The following is a 19,975-nucleotide window of genomic DNA, read 5'->3' on the forward strand; positions in this document are numbered from 1 at the left end:
TCTAATCAGCATATTACAGGAAAGATGTAATTGCGCTAGAGAGGGTGCAGAGGAGATTTAAGAGGATGTTGCCAGTACTGGAGAATTTTAGCTATGAGTTAAGATTGGATAGGCTGGGATTGTTCTCTTTGGCACAGAGGAGGCTGAGGGGTGATTTAATTGAGGTGTACAAAATTACGATGGGACAAGATAGAGTGAATAGGAAGGACTTATTTCCCTTGTCAGAGAGGTCAATAACCAGAGGGCATGGATTGAAACTCATTGATAGAAGGATTAGAGGGGAGCTGAGGAATACTTTTTTCACCGAGAGGCTGATGGGGGTCGGGAACTCACTGCCTGAAAGGGTGGTAGGTGCAGAAACCCTCAACTCATTAAAAAAAGTACTCGGCTGTGCACCTGATCAGCCATGACCTCCAGGGCTGCGGACAAAGTGTTGGAAAGTGGAATTAGGCTGGATGGCTCATTTTTGGCCAGCGCGGACACGATGGACTGAATGGCCTCCTTCTGTGCCGTACATTTTCTATAATTCTATGGTTCTATACTTGATAGGAAAATATTTGCAGGGCTCACGGGTAAAGGGCGGATGAATGGGACCAGCTGGATTGTTCTTGCAAAGAGCTGGCACAGACTTGATGTGCCGAATGGCCTCCTTCCGTGCTGTAACCTTTCTATGATTTTGTGACTCTATGATTCTAGCACTACATTTCTCTCCATTTATTGTCATCGACCATCGACCATTCTCTCCTCCAATCTTGATCTGCCTGTAATTGATTTTTCTCATCTATAGTTTTCACACCCGCGCATATCTTTGCATCATCCACGGAACTGTGGCCAGATTTCATCCAGATCTTTCACAAAGATGGTGAAGAGCAAGGGCCGCAACACTGATCCCTGCGGGAATCCACGAGCGACGGATACCCACGCAGGAACACTGCCATTAATAACTACGTTCTGTCCACGACAGTGCAGCCAATTCCTTATCCAACCCCAGATATGACCGCTAATCTCACAGGACTCAACTCATTCGGTGTTACTATGTTGAAGGCTGTTTGACAATCACTGTGTACAATGTCCGCTGGGCTCCCCTCATCCACCAACCTAATCACTCGATCAAGAATCTCACCAGATTGGTGAGGCAAGACGTTCTTTAGGGTCACACTGCACTGCCATCCTTCTGTGCCCAACTACATCAGTTAAACATGTGAATAATGTTAGTCTGAGCCCCACTCGTACACAACTCTCACAACAAACAAACTCCGCTCACGGACTTTAAACAATGAATTATAAACATCTCCTGTCCAACCGCACATCAACGCTGAACTGCCTTTAAGTACAAACTCCGACTGAGACTAAATTCCACACTTCAGTCCTTTCACCCCCAATGCCCGTTCACAACACGAGATAGTTAGTTAGTAATATAATATTTTGGGCTTTGTGGCGTTTTACTCATCTCTCTACAATATATGGTTAAATAGATATTTATGATATAAAAAAGTGTTGTCGTGTAAGGAGTTAACCGAACTTGTTTCTCCAGTGAGTGTGATTAATTTCAGCCTCCATAGGCCATAATTGTGTCACTGGAGGATTTCCCGCTGCAATAAATAAGGGTCTCCTTTCAATGTGTTACCTCATAGTGGCAGTGGGAGCAGTACCTCCGGCACTAAAAGGAATCAACGGCTCGGCAGAGGGTGAAAGGATGAGTTTGATCGCTCTTTTGGAAATACAAAAGATTTACTATCCAATCCTCGCTGTGTTTGCTGTTCCGGGTACGTCACGTTATCCAGTTGTTAAATCTGTAGTAAGTGTTTAATTCGACTACATTTCTTTTCATTCACTGTTCTAACAAGGGCTGCTGCTGTTCCTGGAAAGTCTATTTATTTTATGAATTCTGAAAGCCATGTTCAACCATATTACTGTTCTTGTCGTTGATGAAACTATTTCCAGTCATTAACTGCACTCCTTTTGTGTGTCTGATATTGCACTATGGTCGCTTCATGTGATTGTGACCGAGCCACCAATTCACTGGTCTCCGTTCCATCAATTGTAAATCCTTACTTTTCGCTATTTTAGGAAGATTGTTAGAGTGCCTGACACAAGAAATACTGGATTATTAAGTTGTCAGTTTTTTATTGCCATTGTGGACTGGTATCAGATGAGAAATATGTGTTCATGGGTTTATGAGAAATTTTAAGTTGTGTTGGATGTGCTTAATTATAGAAAGTTGTAGAAACTGCCCTGACCCGTAGATTACAAAAATACATTGACACGTTTGATAATATGTGAGTGAATTAGCTCCAGTCGGCGGCTCACATTCCATGATCTCCAGCTGTGCAGCAGTGTCAATGTTTCTGGACGGTTATGAGATGATTCTAATCATCACTTTGAAATCTGATTTCAATCCCGAGCGGGTTGGGCTCAGTTGTGGGGATCTCATTGCCAGGCCCACAATCAGTGTTTGTCATCTTCTGTTCTACTTCACTTCAATGATTCCAACTGATTGTAACAAGGGATCCGTGATTCCCAAATCCTCGAACAGTTTATGGTCTCATATATCCTGTGTCAATTGGAACCCTTTCCATTCTCACTAAAAGATGAAAAGCACTAGGTTAGCACTGTTAACCTTTGTGTTGTTACTTTGCTCATTTAACGTGACAGTCCATTCCCACAAATATTAATTGGAATGTGAGTGGAGAGCCGGTCTCTGATTCAGTCACATGATCCACATTACATACTTTGGATGTGAGAGCTCCGATTTCAACAGATAATCCAGTTACTGATTATATTACAATCAAGCGTTGAATTAACTCCTGATTGAATCGGGAATTTGCTCAATAGTTTCCAACACGATTTGTTTGAATTAAGTAACTGACTTCCCTTGCAGGCATTGTTTTCTCGCTCGATTTTGATTCCACGGGTTACCGCTGGCAAACAATGGAATATCACAGCCGAGTCTGATCCAGGTCCACACCCGCCGCTCGCCGGTTCATTCCGTCACTCCTCTCCCATATTCCACATGGTGGTCCCGTCTCGCTATCCCCTTTCTCGATGCATCACATTGGCTCACGTCCATTTTCAAAATGCACTGATCATGAGCGGGAACCTGCGCTGACAACCCGTCTTTAACCCAAGGTTCTTGGCTGGTAATCAGGAGCAGGAAACTGGGCTGATTCCCCACTACCAACCCATAGTTCCTGGGAAGTGATCAGGAGCAGAAACCTGGACTGATTCTCCACCTCATAAATCACGGTTCTTGGATAGCAATCAGGAGCAGGAACCTGGACTGATTCTCCACTCGTTATCCACGGATCCTGGATAGTGATCAGGAGCAGGAATATGGGCTAATTTTCCACAGTCCCTGGTTAGTGATAAGGAACCCGGGCTGATTCCCCACTCCCTCGCCCACGGTTCCTGGATAGTGATAAAGAACCTGGGCTGATACACAACTCCCGAACAGAGGGCTCCAGGATAGTGATCATGAACCTGAGCTGATGCACAACTCCCTAACCCACGGTTCCTGTTAATTGAAAAGGAACCTCGGCAGATACACAACTGCTTAACTCAAGGCTCCTGGTCATTGATAAGGAAGCTGGGCAGATACACAACTCCCGAACCCACGGTTCCTCGTTATTGATAAGGAACCTAGGCTGATCGACAAATCCCTAACCCAGGGCTCCTGGATATTGATTAGGAATCTGGGCTGATACACAACTCCCGAACCCACGGTTCGTGGATATTGATTAGGAATCTGGGCTGATACACATCTCCCTTACCCACGGTTCCTGGATAGTGATAAGGAGCATGGGTTGATACACAACTCACTAACCCACGGTTCCTCGATAGTGATAAGGAGCATGGGCTGATACACAACTCACTAACCCACGGTTCCTGGATAGTGATAGGGAGCATGGGCTGATACACAACTCACTAACCCACGGTTCCTGGATAGTGATACGGAGCATGGGCTGATACACAACTCCCTATCCCACGGTTCCTGATTATTGATAAGGAACCTGTGCTGCAACACATCTCCCTAACCCACGGTTCCTGGATATTGATAGGGAACCTGGGCTGATACAACTCTCCCTTACCCACCTTTCCTGGTTTTTGAGACGGAACCGGGGCTGATACACAACTCCCTAACCCACGATTCCTGATTATACATAAGGAATCTGGGCTGATACGCAACTCACTAACCCACGGTTTCCGATTATTGATAAGGATCCTGGGCTGATACACATCGACCGAACCCACGGTTCCTGGATAGTGATGAGGAACCTGGGCTGATACACAACTCACTAACGCAGGGCTCCTGGTTATTGAAAGGGAACCTGAGCTGAAAGATAACTCCATAACGCATGCTGCATGGACAGTGATCAGGAGCAGGAAACCAGGAAGGTTTTCCTGCTTTAACACATGACCCCGGATGGTGATCAGGAGCAGGTGTTTGTCAATTGAACCAATGTCCATGTTTCCTCAGAATAATCTGGGAATGAAACCTTCAACCTTCGGGGATTTTAATTTGTTCAGACAGTAACGAGTGGTGGTTCGGGTAAAATGGAGAATTTCCATGTCATCAATGGTTATTTTCTGATTCATGGTCAAAATGTTATTGCTCCTGTTTTGTTCAATTCTGTCCATTTATTTATTTTCGGTTCGGTCCTGATTATTATAAACCCTGGGGCTGAAATTGGTCCTGGCCAGTAGCGCGACAGGGTGTCCCACCGAGCCCGCCGCCCGCTTTACACCGCCCCCCATTTTCTTAAAGATTGAAGTCAAAGGAAAACAAACTGAAATCATTCGCTGTGTAAAACCGGCTGCCGATTCCCTGTCATCCCGTTTTGTGCTCCTGGCGAAGACCAATTTCACCCGCTGCCTCCAGCAGAATAGACCCGAATAATCAGATCTCAGCACTGGACGGACGAACAAAGTTCACCTCCAACTCTATCAAACTTTGCTTTTACTCCCAGTCTGATGTATAATTTCCCTGTTTATTTCTCTTCCTTACAGTTAACTTACTGACGATTGTGATCCTGTCTCGGGGAAAGTGCGGTCTCTCCAAATGTGTCACTCGCTACCTGGTGGCCATGGCAGCGGCGGATCTACTGGTCGTTATCACCGATCTGATCCTGAAGCAGATTCCTACACCTTATGAAGTATGGATATTTGTATTTATTTTTGTTAAAGTGTGTAATATACACGCCGTCCTACTTTATGCAGCCGCTGACTGTTCTGTCTGGTTCACCGTCACTTTCACCTTTGATCGATGTGTGGCTGTTTGTTGCCAGAAGCTGAAAACTAAATATTGCACCGACAGAACGGCGGCTGTGGTGCTCGGAACAGTGACTGTGCTGAGCTGTTTGAAGAACACTTTCTGGTTCTTTATGTTTACAGGTCAATATAATCTTTTTAATGTCCCGTTTTTATGCTTCACATCAGAAGCTTATGGTTCGTCACGTGTCTTTGCAGCATTGGAATTCCTTCATCATATTCTTACCCCTTTTGTCCCATGTGTTCTGATTCTGCTGCTCAATGCTTTCACTGTCAGGCACATTTTAGTGGCCAGCAGAGTCCGCAGGAGACTCCGGGGTCAGAGCAGAGGAGAGAATGCCAGAGACCCAGAGATGGAGAGCCGAAGGAAATCAATAATTTTACTGTACCTTATCTCGGGGAATTTCATACTGTTATGGGCGTTGTTTCTGGTGAATTCTGTATGGAGACGAGTGTGGTATTTGGGGCTTGATTCTATACCACCACATAATTTTGTACATGAACTGGGATTGATGCTCCAGCTCCTGAGTTGCTGCACAAACACTTGTATTTATGCTGTGACCCAGAATAAATTCAGAGAACAGTTCAAGAATATGATGAAATATCCCTTCACTCAAATTGTAAAATTGATTAGAAGATGAGAAGAGTTAAACATTACCCACTTCAGCACTCAATCTGACCTATTATTCTGTCCGGCCCGACCTCCCCCATGGTCTGTGATAGAGACAAGGTGGGGCCGGTCTGTTCTCACCAGGGTCTATGATGCAGTCAGTTGGGCCGGTCTGGTCTCCCGCCGGGGTCAGTGATACAGACACAATAGGGCCGGTCTACTCTCCCCGGGGTCTGTGATACAGACACAGTGGGGCCGGTCAGTTGCCCCTCACACGGTCCAAAATGCCGGGGTGGGTCCCATTTGAACGGAGGGTTGGGCTCCCGCACCATCTCCATGGTTCCTGGGGCGCTGTCCAAGTGGGGGAGGGCATTTCACACCTGCTCCCCGCCGTGACATTTTGGGACAAGCAATTCCGGCTGAAGATGTTTGATGTTATTGAAATTAAAATTAAAATTTCAATATCTCCCTCCTGCCCGCAGCAATCGATGGCCCTGAATTTATGGACTCCACTTCCGCGAGGATCTGGCCCTGACCATCAAATGCACCTGTCATTCCACCAGTCCCACCACCTCTCGGGATGTTCGCGAGGAGGTGGTTACAACAAGTTCCCGTCCTACTATCGGTGGGATTTGCAGGGTTAAAAAAGGGGGTGTGCCACCCACCCAGATTTAACATACCCTCCTAGCCCAGGAATTCCAGGCCCAGGACAATGTCATACTGTTATGAGCGTTGTTAATGGTCTATTCTGTAGGGAGCCGATTGTATTTTTTGGGGTATGAGTCTCTATTTCTACTTTGGTTTCGACAAGAACTCGGTTAATGCTCTAGCTCTTGAGTTGTTGCACAAACACTTGTATTGGTGCCATGAACCAAAATAAATTCAGACAGCAGTTGAAGAATATGGTGAAAGATCCTTCTATTTAATTTTTAAATTTATAAAATTATGAGAAAAACTGAAGACTTTCCAGCATCACAAGTCAATCTCACCTCATATTCTGTTCGACACGCTCTCCCTCTCCCACCGGGGTGTGAGACACAATGACAGTGGGGCCGGTCTGCAGCGGCACTGGCACCCATCCAACACCGTGAGTCGGTATCCTCATGAGCAGAAAACGTGAAATCTGCCAATTCGGTTGTTACATCAATGAACGATCCCACATTCGACCAGCATTAATTGGTTATCAGGAAAAGAGTTTCACATTCCACCATCTCTCATTTGGCATCAGTGCCACTGTCTCAAATTCCACCATCTCTAATTGGGTATGGCGCAAACTGTTTCACATTTCACCATCTCTAATTGGGTATCAGGGAAACTGTCTCAAATTCCACCATCTCTAATTGGGTATCAAGAAACTGCCTCACATTCTACAATCTCTCATTGGGTTTCAGGGAAACTGTCTTCCATTCCATCATTTCCAATTGGGTATCAGGCTCACATTCCACCCTCTCGAATTGGGTATCAGGCTCACTGGCGCACATTCCTCCATCAGTAATTGAGTATCAGGGTCAATGTCTCAAATTCCACCGTCTCTAATTGGACATCAGGTTCACTCTCACATTCCACCACCTCTAATTGGATATCAGGCAATCTGTCTCACATTCCACCATCTCTAATTGGGTAACAGGGTCAATGTCTCACATTCCACATCAATCACTGTGATCATTGTCACTGTGTCACATCCACCCATCTCGAATTGTGCACCAGGCTCACTGTCTCACTTTCCAACCTCTCTAATTGTGTAACACGGACACTGTCTCACTTTACAACATCAATAATTGAGTATCAGTGACACGGTGATAACTTCCATCATCTCTAATTCGGTATCAGGCTCACAGTCTCACATTCGACTATCTCTAATTGTGTACCAGCGCAATACCTCTGATTCTACCATCTCTGATTACAGGATGGCCCTCAGCAAATGCTGACACTCACACAAGAGCATCGGGTAAATACTAACCCTCAATCTAGTACATGCTGAGAATACTGACAGTCACTGAGGGAAAGCCTGTAAATATTCAGACTTAACCAAGAATATTCTGTGCATACAGACACTCAGCGTTAACAGGATGTTCATGGGTGAGTGTCGCTATTTAAAGGAAGAACCGAGTGAGCGTCAGTATTTGCAAATTGTTCCTGCTGAGTATCAGTGTTTACAAGTTGCTCATGCTGAGTGTCTGTATGAGGTTCCTTAGTGGGTGTCAGTATTTATATGATGTTCCTGGGTGAATGTATTTATTTACATGATGATCGTGAATGCATGTAATTGTTAGCAGGCGGTTGCTGAATGAATGTCAATATTAACAGGATGTTCATGAGTGAGGATCAGCATTGACAGCATATTATTTGGTAAGTGACTGGGTGAGCGTCAGCATTCACAGAATGCCCCTAATTGGGTATCATTGTTTACAGGATATACTTTGGTGAGTGTCCGTATTTACAGGATGTTCCTGAGTGAATGTCCGTATTTACAGGATATTCTCTGGTGAGTGTCGGTATTTACAAATATTGCTGAGTCAGCGTCAATATTTACAGAATGCTTCTGAACAGTGTCAGTTGATACAGGATGTCCATCGTTGAGTGTCAGTATTTACAGGATGTTCGTGAGTGAGTGTCCACCCTGGATAAGTATCATTATTTATACGAGGCTTTGGTGTTCGTGTCAGTATTACGGGTCGATCCTGAGTGAGTGTCGGCATTTACAGGTTGGCTCTGAGTGAGTGCCAGGATTTAGAGGGTGCTTTTTAACAGTGTCAGCATTGACATGATGTTCCTCAGTGAATGTCAGTATAGACAGGATTTTCCTGAGTGAATGTCAGTTAAGTCATGTTGTTCCTGACTGAATGTCAGTATAGACATGATGTTCCTGAGTGATTGTCAGTATAGACATGATGTTCCTGACTGAATGTCAGTATAGACATGATGTTCCTGACTGAATGTCAGTATAGTCATGATGTTCCTGACTGAATGTCAGTATAGACATGATGTTCCTGACTGAATGTCAGTATAGACATGATGTTCCTGACTGAATGCCAGCATAGACATGATGTTCCTGACTGAATGTCAGTATAGACATGATGTTCCTGACTGAATGTCAGTATAGACATGATGTTCCTGAGTGATTGTCAGTATAGACATGTTGTTTCTGAGTGAATGTCAGTATAGTCATGATGTTCCTGAGTGATTGTCAGTATAGTCATGATGTTCCTGACTGAATGCCAGCATAGACATGATGTTCCTGACTGAATGTCAGTATAGACATGATGTTCCTGAGTGAATGTCAGTATAGACATGATGTTCCTGACTGAATGTCAGTATAGACATGATGTTCCTGAGTTAATGTCAGTATAGTCATGATGTTCCTGAGTTAATGTCAGTATAGACATGATGTTCCTGAATGAATGTCAGTATAGACATGATGTTCTTGAGTGAATGTCAGTCTAGACATGATGTTCCTGAGTGAATGTCAGTCTGGACATGATGTTCCTGAGTGAATGTCAGTATTGACATGATCTTCTTGGACCACTGTCAGCTTTTATTGGATTTTCGTGGGACAGTGTCAGTTTGTATAGGATGTTCATGAGTAAATATCAGTATTTACAGGATGCTCTTGAGTGAGTGTCCGTTTTTGCAAGCCCACCCTGGATGCGTGTCAGTATTTAATAGATTTCCCTGAATGACTGTCAGTATTTACAAGATACTCCAGCTCATTGTCAGTGACTACACGAAGTCCCTCGGTTAGTGTCAGTATTCGTCGGATGTCTGAGTGAGTGTCAGTATTTAAAGGATGCTTTAGAGTGAGCGTCAGTATTTTCAGGATGTTCCCGAGTGAGTCACAATATTTACGTGATGTTCCTGGCCACTCTGCATAGAGAGCAGATTCCTGACTGAGTGTCATTATTTACAAGATCTTCACGTGCGAATTTAATTATTTACAGGATGCTCCTTCTCAGTGTCAGCAATTACACGATGTCCCTCAGTGATTGTCTTCATTTACAGCATGTTCCAGCGAGACTGCCTGCAATTACACGATGTGCTGAGGTCCTTATCAGTATTCAAGATCCTCCAGAGTAAGTTTCAGGATTTACAGGATGTTCATTGTTGATTATCAGTATTTACAGGATGTCCCTCAGTGAAGGTCAGCATTTACAGCTGAATGTCAGTAATTCCAGATTTTTCTAGTGTGAGTGTCAGTTTTTACGAAATGCTCCTGGATGAGTTTCAATAATTACCGGATGTTGCCGAGTGAGTATCAGTATTTACAGGTTGTTCATAGGTGAGTGTCAGTATTTACATGATGGCCCTCCGTGAGTGTCAATATTTTCAGGATGTTCCTGAGGGAGTGTCAATATTTAAAGGATGCTCCTGCTCAATGCCAGTATATACAGGATGTTGTTGACTGTGTTTCGTTTCTTCATGCACCCTACGAACTTACGAATTAAGAGCAGGAGTAGGATATTCGGCCCCTCGAGCCTGCTCTGCCATCTGATAAGATGATAGCTGATCTCATTATGACCTCAGCCCTACTTTCCCGTCTATCTACTATAACCTTTGACTCCCTTGCTAATGAAGAATCTATCGAACTCAGCCTTAAAAGTATTCAATGACCCTCCTCCACCGCACTCTGGGAAAGGGAGTTCCACAGACTCAAGTCCCTCTGAGAGAAAATAAATCTCCTCATCTCCGTCTTAAATGGGAAATTCCTTATTTTAAAACCGTGTCCCCTAGTTCTAGACTCTCCCACAAGGGGAAGCAGCCTCTCAGCATCTACCTCTACAAGTCCCCTCAGGGTCTTATATGCTTCAGCAAGATCACCTCTCATTCTTCCAAACTCCAGTGTATATAGACCCAACTTGTCCAACCTTTCCTCATAAGATAACTCCTCAGTCGAGGAATCAATCGACTGAAACGTCTCTGAACCGCCTCCAAAACAATTATGTCCTTGCTTACATATGGAGATCAAAACTGCACACAGTATTCTCGATGTGGTCTCACCAATGCCCTGTGCAACTGTAGCAAATCATCACCACTTTTCCATTCCCCTTGCAATAAATGACAACATTCCATTTGCCTTCCTAATCACTTGCTGTACCTGCATACTAACTTTTAGTGATTCATATACTAGGACAACCAGATCCCTCTGTACCTGAGAGTTCTGCGATCTCTCTCCATTTAAATTATATACTGCTTTGTTATACCTCCTGCCAAAGTGGACAAGTTCACATTTTCCCACCTTGCACTCCATCTGCCAAACTTTTGCCCACACACATATACGATCGATATCCCTTTCAGACTCTTTATGTCCTTTTAGCAACTAACTTTCCTACCTACCTTTGTGTCATCAGCAAATTTAGCAAGCATACATTCGGCTCCTCCATCCATATCATTGATATGGATGTAAACATTTGAGTCCCCCACACTGATCCCTGTGGCAATCCACTAGTTACATCTTACCAACCTGAAAATGACCCATCTAAGACTACCCTCTGTTTCCTGTATCCATGCTAATATGTTAACCCCCCCCCCCCCACTACACACACACACACACACACACAAAATGAGCTCTGATTTCGTGAAGTAGCCTTTGAAGGGCCACCTTGTCAAATGCCTTTAGGAAGTCCCAGTAAACCACATCCACATAATCCTCTTTATCCACGTTGCGTTTTACTTCTTGAAAGAACTGGAATAAATTTTCAAACACGATTTCCCGATCACAAAGCCGTGTTGACTCTGATTGCATTGAGATTTTCTCAGTGCCCTGCTATAACCTCCTTAATAATAGATTCTAGCATTTTCCCTATGACAGATGTTATGCTAAAAGACCCGTGTGTTCCTACTTTCTGTCTCCCTTCTTGCTTGAACGGAATAGTTACATTCGCTATTTTCCAATCTGATGAGTCCCTTCTGGAATCTAGGGAATTTTTGAAAATTAATACCAATGCAACTATTACCTCGGCAGCCACTTGTTTTAAGACCATAGAATGAAGTCGGTCAGGACTTGGCGATTTATCAGCTTTTGGTTCTATTTACCTTTTGAGAATCATTTCCCTGGTGATTGTAAATGTTTTAAGTTCCTCCCTCTCTTTCACCTCTTGATTAACAATTATTTCTGGCATGTTATTTGTATCCTCTACAATGAAGACGCACGCAAAATATTTGTACAATTCATCCGCCATTTCCTTATTTTCCATTATTAACTCCCGAGACTCACACTCTAGAGGACCAACGCTCACTTTACTTAACCTTTTCCTTTTTAAATACCTGTAGAAACTCTAATTATCTGTTTTTATATTTCTAGCTAGCTTTCTCTCGTACTCTAATTTCACCCTCCTTGTTATTCTTTTAGTCATTCTTTGCTGTTTTTTAAAAATTCTGTCCAATCTTCTGACCTACCACTAATCTTCGCGGATTTTATGTTTTTTCTTTCAATTTGATACGCTCTTTAACTTAATTAGTTAGACACGGATTGTACGACCTTATCCTGGAGTCTTTCATTCTCACTGGAATGTATCTTTGCTGAGTGTTATGAAATATCTCATTAAATGACTGCCACTGCATCTCCACTGAAATATCCTTTCACCTAATTTCCCAGTACAATTTTCCAGCTCTGTCTTCATGCCCTCTTAATTGCCCTGTTTTAAGTTTAAAACCCGATTCTTAGACCTACTCTTCTCTCCCTCAAACTGAATGCGAAATTCAACCATATTGTGATCACTGCTACCTGGAGGCTCCTTTACAATGAGGTCATGAATTAATCTCCTCTCATTACACATTACCAGATATGAATAGCCAACAGTCTGGTTGGCTCTCGACCGTGCTGCTCTAAGAAACTGTCCCAAAAGCACTCAATGAACTCATTTTCCAGGCTACCTTTGCCAATCAGGTTCTTCCAGTCCATATGTAGATTAAAATCACCGATGGTTATCGCTGTTCCTGTCTCACAAGCGCCCATTATTTCTTCCTCTATACCCTGTCCTACGGTGTTACTGTTAGGGGGCCTATAAACTACTCCCACAAGTGACTTCTTGCCTTCACTATTTCTTATCTCTACCCAAACTGATTCAACATTTTGGTCTTTAGAAATAAGGTCATTTCTCTCTATTACAGTCATGTCATCCTTAATTAACAGAGCTACCCCTCCAGCTTTTCCCAGCTTCGTGTCCTTCTGAAATGTCAAGTACCATTGAATATTCAGGTTCCAGCTTTTGTCATCTTGCAGCCATGTCTCTGTAATGGCTATAAGATCTTCCATATTTATTTCTATTTGAGCTGTCAATTCTTCCATTTTGTGACGAATGCGACGTGCATTCAGATACAAAGACGTTAATGATGTCGTTTTACTATTTTTGCAACATCTAACCTTATCTGGTGGTGCACTCTTAAGTTTGCATGCTCTGTCATTTCCTGCCACTATCTCATTATCATTTCCCTTATTGCTCTCTTGCCTTGTCTTCTTTCTTTAATTTACCACATCTTCCCTTACTTGATCACTCGCCCCCACTATTTACTTTAAAGCCCTCTCTAACGCCCTAGTTATAAGACTCGCCAGAACACTGGCCCCAGCATGGTTCAGACGAAGGCCGTCCCAACGGTATTGCTCCCACTTTCCCAATACTGGTCCCAGTGCTCCATGAATCGAAACCTTTTTCTCCCACGTCAATCTTTTGAGGCACGAGTTTAACTCTCTAATCGTATGCCAATTTGCTTGTGGCTCAGGTAATAATCCAGACATTATTATCTTTGAGTTTGTGCTTTCTTAATTTAGCCCCTTGCTCCTCATACTCCCTAAGCAGTACCGCTTCCCTCGTCTTACCTATGTGGTTGGCACCTTGGTGGATCACGACAACTGGATCCTTCCCCTCCCACTGCAAGTTCCTCTCCAGCCCAGAGCAGATGGCCCGAACGCTGGCACTGGGCAGGCAACACAGCCTTCGGGACTCTGGTTCTCGGCTGCAGAGAACTGTGTCCATCCCCTTGACTATACTGTTCCCTACGACGACGACATTCCTACTAACACCCCCCGCTTGAACGGCTTCCTGTATCATGAAGCCACGGTCAGTTTGCTCATCCGCCCTGAAGCCTCCGCTTTCGCCCAAACAGGCTGCAAGCACCGCAAACTTGTTAGACAATTGCAAAGGCTGAGAATCCTACACTCCAACCTTCCAGATCCCCTTACCTGCCTCTCTCACAGTCACACCCTCCTGTCCCTGACCGCTAAAAAATTCAGACGACCCTATCCTAACGGGTGTGACCGCATTTTGGAACCGAGTGTCCAGCTATTTCCCCCCCTCCCTGATGTGTCGCAGTGTCTGCAGCTCGACCTCAAGTTCAATATCTCTGAGCCGAAGCTCCTCAAGCCGCAGACATTTATTGCAGACGTGGTTGCCCTGGATCACACTGGGGTCCAGAAGCTCCTGCATTCTGCAGTTACTGCACATCACCTGCCCTGTCATCTTCATTATTTGTTAATTAATTTATTATTTTTGTTCATTAAATTTATAATTTATAAACCTACAACTCCCAATAAGCTTCACAACTGCTAGTAAACATTCTACTACTAACAAAACCTTACAATTACTAAGGAAACTAGTTTTGAAAGTCAAAGGAATTAAATACTCACCAAACAATCACTTCCGTGTTTCCCTATGATGTCACACTTAGATTTCTCTCACACCGTGTTGGGTGGGTTCTGACTGGCAGCGACTGAACTCCCGCTTTCTCCGCGCTGTTTATATCCCCGCTCTGGTCTCGCTCTTATCCGCCGCTCGATGACTGAACTCTCTGCAATTAGTGTAAGTATTTACAAGGGACACAGAGGGCGCAAAAATCTTGATCGGCGTCCGGGAGAATTTTTTTAGCCAGTACGTGACAAACACAAGAGTTGATGCGCTTCCAGATTTAGTCCTGGGAAGTGAAGATGGGCAAGTGGATGAAGTGACAGTGGGTGACTGCATTGGGGATAGTGACCATAATTCAGTTAGTTTTAGCATTATTATGGAAAAGGACAGAGTTAAATCCGGAGTAAACGTATAAATTGTGGGAAGGTAAATTTTACAGAGCGAAGAGGGGATTTGGCAGAAGTGGACTGGACACAACTACTTGAGGAGAAATCAGTGGCCAGCCAGTGGGAGGCACTAAAAAGTGAAATTCTACCGGTTTAATGCAGACACGTCCCCTCAAAGAAAAAGGGTGGCACTGCCAAATTTAGAGTCCCCTGGTTATCTGGAAGTATACGGGGCAAGATAAAGCAGAAAAAGAAAGCTTATGACTGTCACAGAAAGATAAATACTGCAGAAAGCATAGAGGAGTACAGAAAGTACAGGGATGACATAAAAAGGAAATGAGGAAAGCAAAGAGAGGGCATGGAAAAATATTAGCTGGTAAGATTGAAGAAAACCCAAAGGTGTTTTATCAGTACATTAAGAACAAGAGGATAGCTAAGGAAATGGTGGGATCTATCAGGGATGATAAGGGTAACTTGTGTGTAGAAGCAGAGGATGTCGGTCGGGTGTTAAATGAATATTTTGTCTCCATATTCACAAAGGAAAGGGATGATCCGGTCATAGTGGTTAAAGAGGAGAGGTGTGAAATATTGGATAAGGTAAACATAACGGGAGAGGATGTATTGAGGGATTGGAATCCTTGAACGTTGATAAGTCACCAGGACCGGATGGATTGTTTCCTGGGTTATTGAAGGAAGCCAGGGAGGAAATAGCGGATGCTCTGAGGATCATTTTCCAATCCTCACTAGATACAGGGGAGGTACCGGAGGACTGGAAGACTGCAAACGTAGTACCATTGATTAAAGAGGGTACAAGGGAATGGCTGAACAGTTATAGGCCGGTCAGTCTTGCCTCGGTGGTGGGCAAACTATTGGGATCAATACTGAGAGATAGGATAAACTGTCACTTGGAAAGGCACGGTTTAATCAGTGACAGTCAGCATGGGTTTGTTCAGGGAAGGTCATGCCTTACAAATCTGAGGAAGTGACAAAGAGGATTGATGAGGGTAGTGCAGTGAATGTTGTCTGCAATGAAGGCACTTGACAAGATCCCACAAGGCAGACTGGTCAGAAAGGTAAAAGCCCATGGGATACAGGGAAATGTGGCGAATTGGATCCAAAATTGGCTCAGTAACAGGAAACAAAGGGTAAAAGTCGATGGATGTCTTTGCGAATGGAAATCCGTTTGCAGTGGTGTGCCACAGGGCTCAGCATTGGGTCCCTTGCTGTTTGTGGTATATAATAATGATTTTATTTGAATGTAGGGGGCATGATTTTCAAATTTGCAGACGAAACAAAAAATGGCCGTGTAGTTGGTAGTGAAGAGGATAGCTGTGGACTTCAAAAATTTATCAATGGGTTGGTGGAGTGGGTGAAAAAGTGAAAAATGGAGTTCAACCCGGAGAAGTGTGAGGTAATGCACTTAGGGAGGGCAAATCGCAAAAGGGAATACGCAGTAAACGGGAATATAATGAGAGGGGTAAAGGAAGTGAGAGACCTTGGCGTGCATGTGCACAGGTCCCTGAACGTGGCACTACTGGTAAGTAAGGTTGTGAAGAAGGCATACGGAATGCTCTCCGTTATTAGCCGAGGTATAGAATACAAAAGCAGGGATGTAATGATGGAACAGTATAAAATGCTGGGAAGGCCACAGCTGGAGTATTGTGTGCAGTTCTGTTCACCACATTACAGGAAGGATGTAATTGCTCTGGAGAGAGTGCAGATAAGATTTACAAGAATGTTGCCAGGGTTTGAAAATTGCAGCTACGAGGAGGGATTGGATAGGCTGTGGTTGTTTTGCTTGGAGCAGAGGAGGCTGAGGGGAGACTTGATTGAGGTAAACAAAATTATGAGGGGCATAGATAGAGTCGACAGGAAGTACCTGTTTCCCCGAGTGGAGATTTCAAGAACAAGTGGACATTGATTTATGCTGATTGGCGGAAGGATTAGAGGGGACATGCGGAAAATCTTTTTTACCCAGAGGGTGTTGGGTGTATGGAATTCGCTGCCCGAATTGGTGGTGGAGACAGGGACCCTCAACTCTTTTAAAAAGCACCTGGACCTGCACCTAAAGTGCAGTAAGCTGCCGGGCTCTGGATCGGGTGCTGGAAGGTGGGATTAGAATGGGCACCTGGTTGTTCTTCGAGCCGGTGCGGACACGTCGGGCTCAAAGGCCCCCTTCTGTGCTGTATATTTTCAATGGTTCCATGGTTCTATGAATATCTTTTGATATTTTCTTATATAATGTTCTCTGCACGAGTCGGAAAGCAACAGATGTAAAAGTACAAGGATAAGTCTCTTCCATTTCTGTTCACATACATTACAAAACCAATCACTGGCCACTTTGCCTGTTGGACAAATCGTCTGATTTCGATGCTAATCTATTCATTTAGTGGGTCGTTACATGGTTCGTTGCTTCAACTGATTTTAAGACATGGCCCATTCTTATTGATGTTTTTGTAACATTATTTGGAAAACCTTCCTTCCAATTTGCTACAATTTGTGTATTTCAACAAAAATGTAGAAAACTCAATCTTCAAATGATTTCTTACAGTCTAGTTATCTTTATAACTGAAATGCACTTGTATTTTTCATCTCCTATTTGCATATTACATTCGTGCATTTTAAATACAATTACCTTTAATTATTGCATTTTTTCACTTGCTTTCATTTCAGTTCGAAGTACAATGCAACCACGTTAATATTCGAACCAGGAGCAGAAACACGGGCGGGATTTCCCACCCCTAAGACAGGGGCACAGAAACGAATCGCCACGGTGCAAATTCTGATTGATCCCGGGACACGGAGGGTTCCTGTGAGATTCTGGTCCTTTGTGACCCTGTTCCGTCGGACGGTACTTTTATCTGAAGGTTACAGGTAGAACCATCATTGAATCATCCATTGATCTTACACCTGTGACTGTTCATATTGTATTTATTCCCATTTATTTATTAATTCCACAATGTATTGCCAATTATTTTTATAATAAACCCTGTATTCACCTCCACAGGTAATAGAATTAGATTATATTATTGGATGTCGTTAATGAGTTGCAGAGTTCACCCCGAACTCCAACAAATCACTGCGTTTGCTCCAAGGCTGAAGTATAATTTCCCTGTTTATTTCCCTTACTCACAATTAACTTAGTGACGATTGTGATCCTGTCTCGGGGGAAGTGCGGACTCTCCAAATGTGTCACTCGTTACCTGGTGTCCATGGCAGCGGCGGATCTACTGGTCGTTATCACTGATCTGATATTGAGGCACATTCACATTGTTTATTGGGAGCAGTTTCTTTTCCTGCGGTCAATCCTCGTGTGTAATATCCACGCCGTCCTGCTTTATGCAGCCACAGACTGTTCGGTCTGGTTCACCGTCACTTTCACCTTCGATCGATTTGTGGCCATTTGTTGCCAGAAGCTGAAAACGAAATATTGCACCAAGAGAACGGCGGCTGTGGTTCTGGGAACAGTGACTGTACTGAGCTGTTTGAAGAACACTTTCTGGTACTTTATGTTAACAAGTAAATATCAACTTAATAATAATTCATGGTTTTGCTATGTAATACTCGAAGTGACTGATTCACAATTGTGGACAGTAATCGAAATCCTTCATCATATTCTAACCCCGGGTGTCCCATTTGTTCTGATTCTGCTGCTCAAGTTTTCACCATCAGACACATTTTAGTGGCCAGCAGAGCCCGCAGGAGAATCCGGTGCCACAGCAGTGGGGAGAGTTCCAGTGACCCAGTGATGGAGAACCGCAAGAAATCAATGATTTTACTGTTTGTTATCTCAGGGAATTTCATACTGTTATGGGCGATGTTTAGGGTACATTCCTTGTGGAATCGGATGTGGCATTTTCTCGGTGATGTTGGATCTCTTCTTGGACAAGAAATAGGATTTATGCTTCACCTTCTGAGTTGCTGCACAAACACTTGCATTAATGCCGTGACCCAGACTAAGTTCAGAGAGCAGTTGAAGAAAGTGGCGAAATATCCTTTTACTGTAATTATTAAATCATTTAAATAACTGAAAGAGCTGCAGGCTTTTCCGAAATCGAAAACAGCGCTATCCAATATTATGTCCAATCCACTCTCCCCGGTGTAATTGGAGATCCCAGAGTGGCCGATAATCTGTTCTCTGGAGAGAATGAGTCGCAAATCTGAACCGGGATGGTGGAATAATCTGCCGACGAACATTCTAAGGTGAATTGTCGGAGGTCCGAGTCGGAGGACATTCCCAGGGACCATCCGATAAAAACTTACATTCCCACAGAACAGCCACTGAACAATTATATTCCCAGGATCAGTCTGGTAAAGAGATACCTTTCCAAGGGAAATCCGGTAAATACTTACATCCCCAGGCACTGTCAATAAAAACGTGCATTCCCAGGAATCATCAGGTAAGCACTAACATTCCCAGGGACCATCAGGTAAGCACGAACATTCCCAGGGACCATCAGGTAAGCACTTACATTCCCAGGGACCATCAGGTAAGCACTAACATTCCCAGGGACCATCAGGTAAGCACTTACATTCCCAGGGACCATCAGGTAAGCACTTACATTCCCAGGGACCATCAGGTAAGCACTTACATTCCCAGGGACATTACGGTAAACACTTACATTCAAAGGGACCGTCCAGCAAACAAATACATTTCCAGCGACAATATGGTGTATACTTACATTGAAATATAGAACATTTACGGTACAGAAGGAGGTCATTTGGCCCCTCATATCTGTGCCGGTCGAAAAAGCTACCCAACCTAATCCCACTTTCTGGCACTTGGCCTGTAGTCTTTTAGGCTATGGCACATCAAGTACATATCCAAGTACTTTTTAAATGCGATGAGTGTTTCTGCCTCTCCCACCCTTTCAGATGGTGAGTTCCTGACCCCCACCACCCTCCTTCTACCAATTACTTGAAATCTATGACCCCTCGTTATTGACCTCTGTGCTAAGGGAAACAGGTCCTCCAAATCCACTCTATCTCGGTCCTTCATAATTTTGTATAACTCAATTAAATCACACCTCAGCCTCCTCTGTTCCAAGGAGACCAACCCCAGCCTATCCAATCTTTCCTCCTCTTGGCTGAAA

This window comes from Heptranchias perlo, unplaced genomic scaffold (assembly GCF_035084215.1).
Source record: "Heptranchias perlo isolate sHepPer1 unplaced genomic scaffold, sHepPer1.hap1 HAP1_SCAFFOLD_90, whole genome shotgun sequence".
Lineage (NCBI taxonomy): Eukaryota > Metazoa > Chordata > Chondrichthyes > Hexanchiformes > Hexanchidae > Heptranchias > Heptranchias perlo.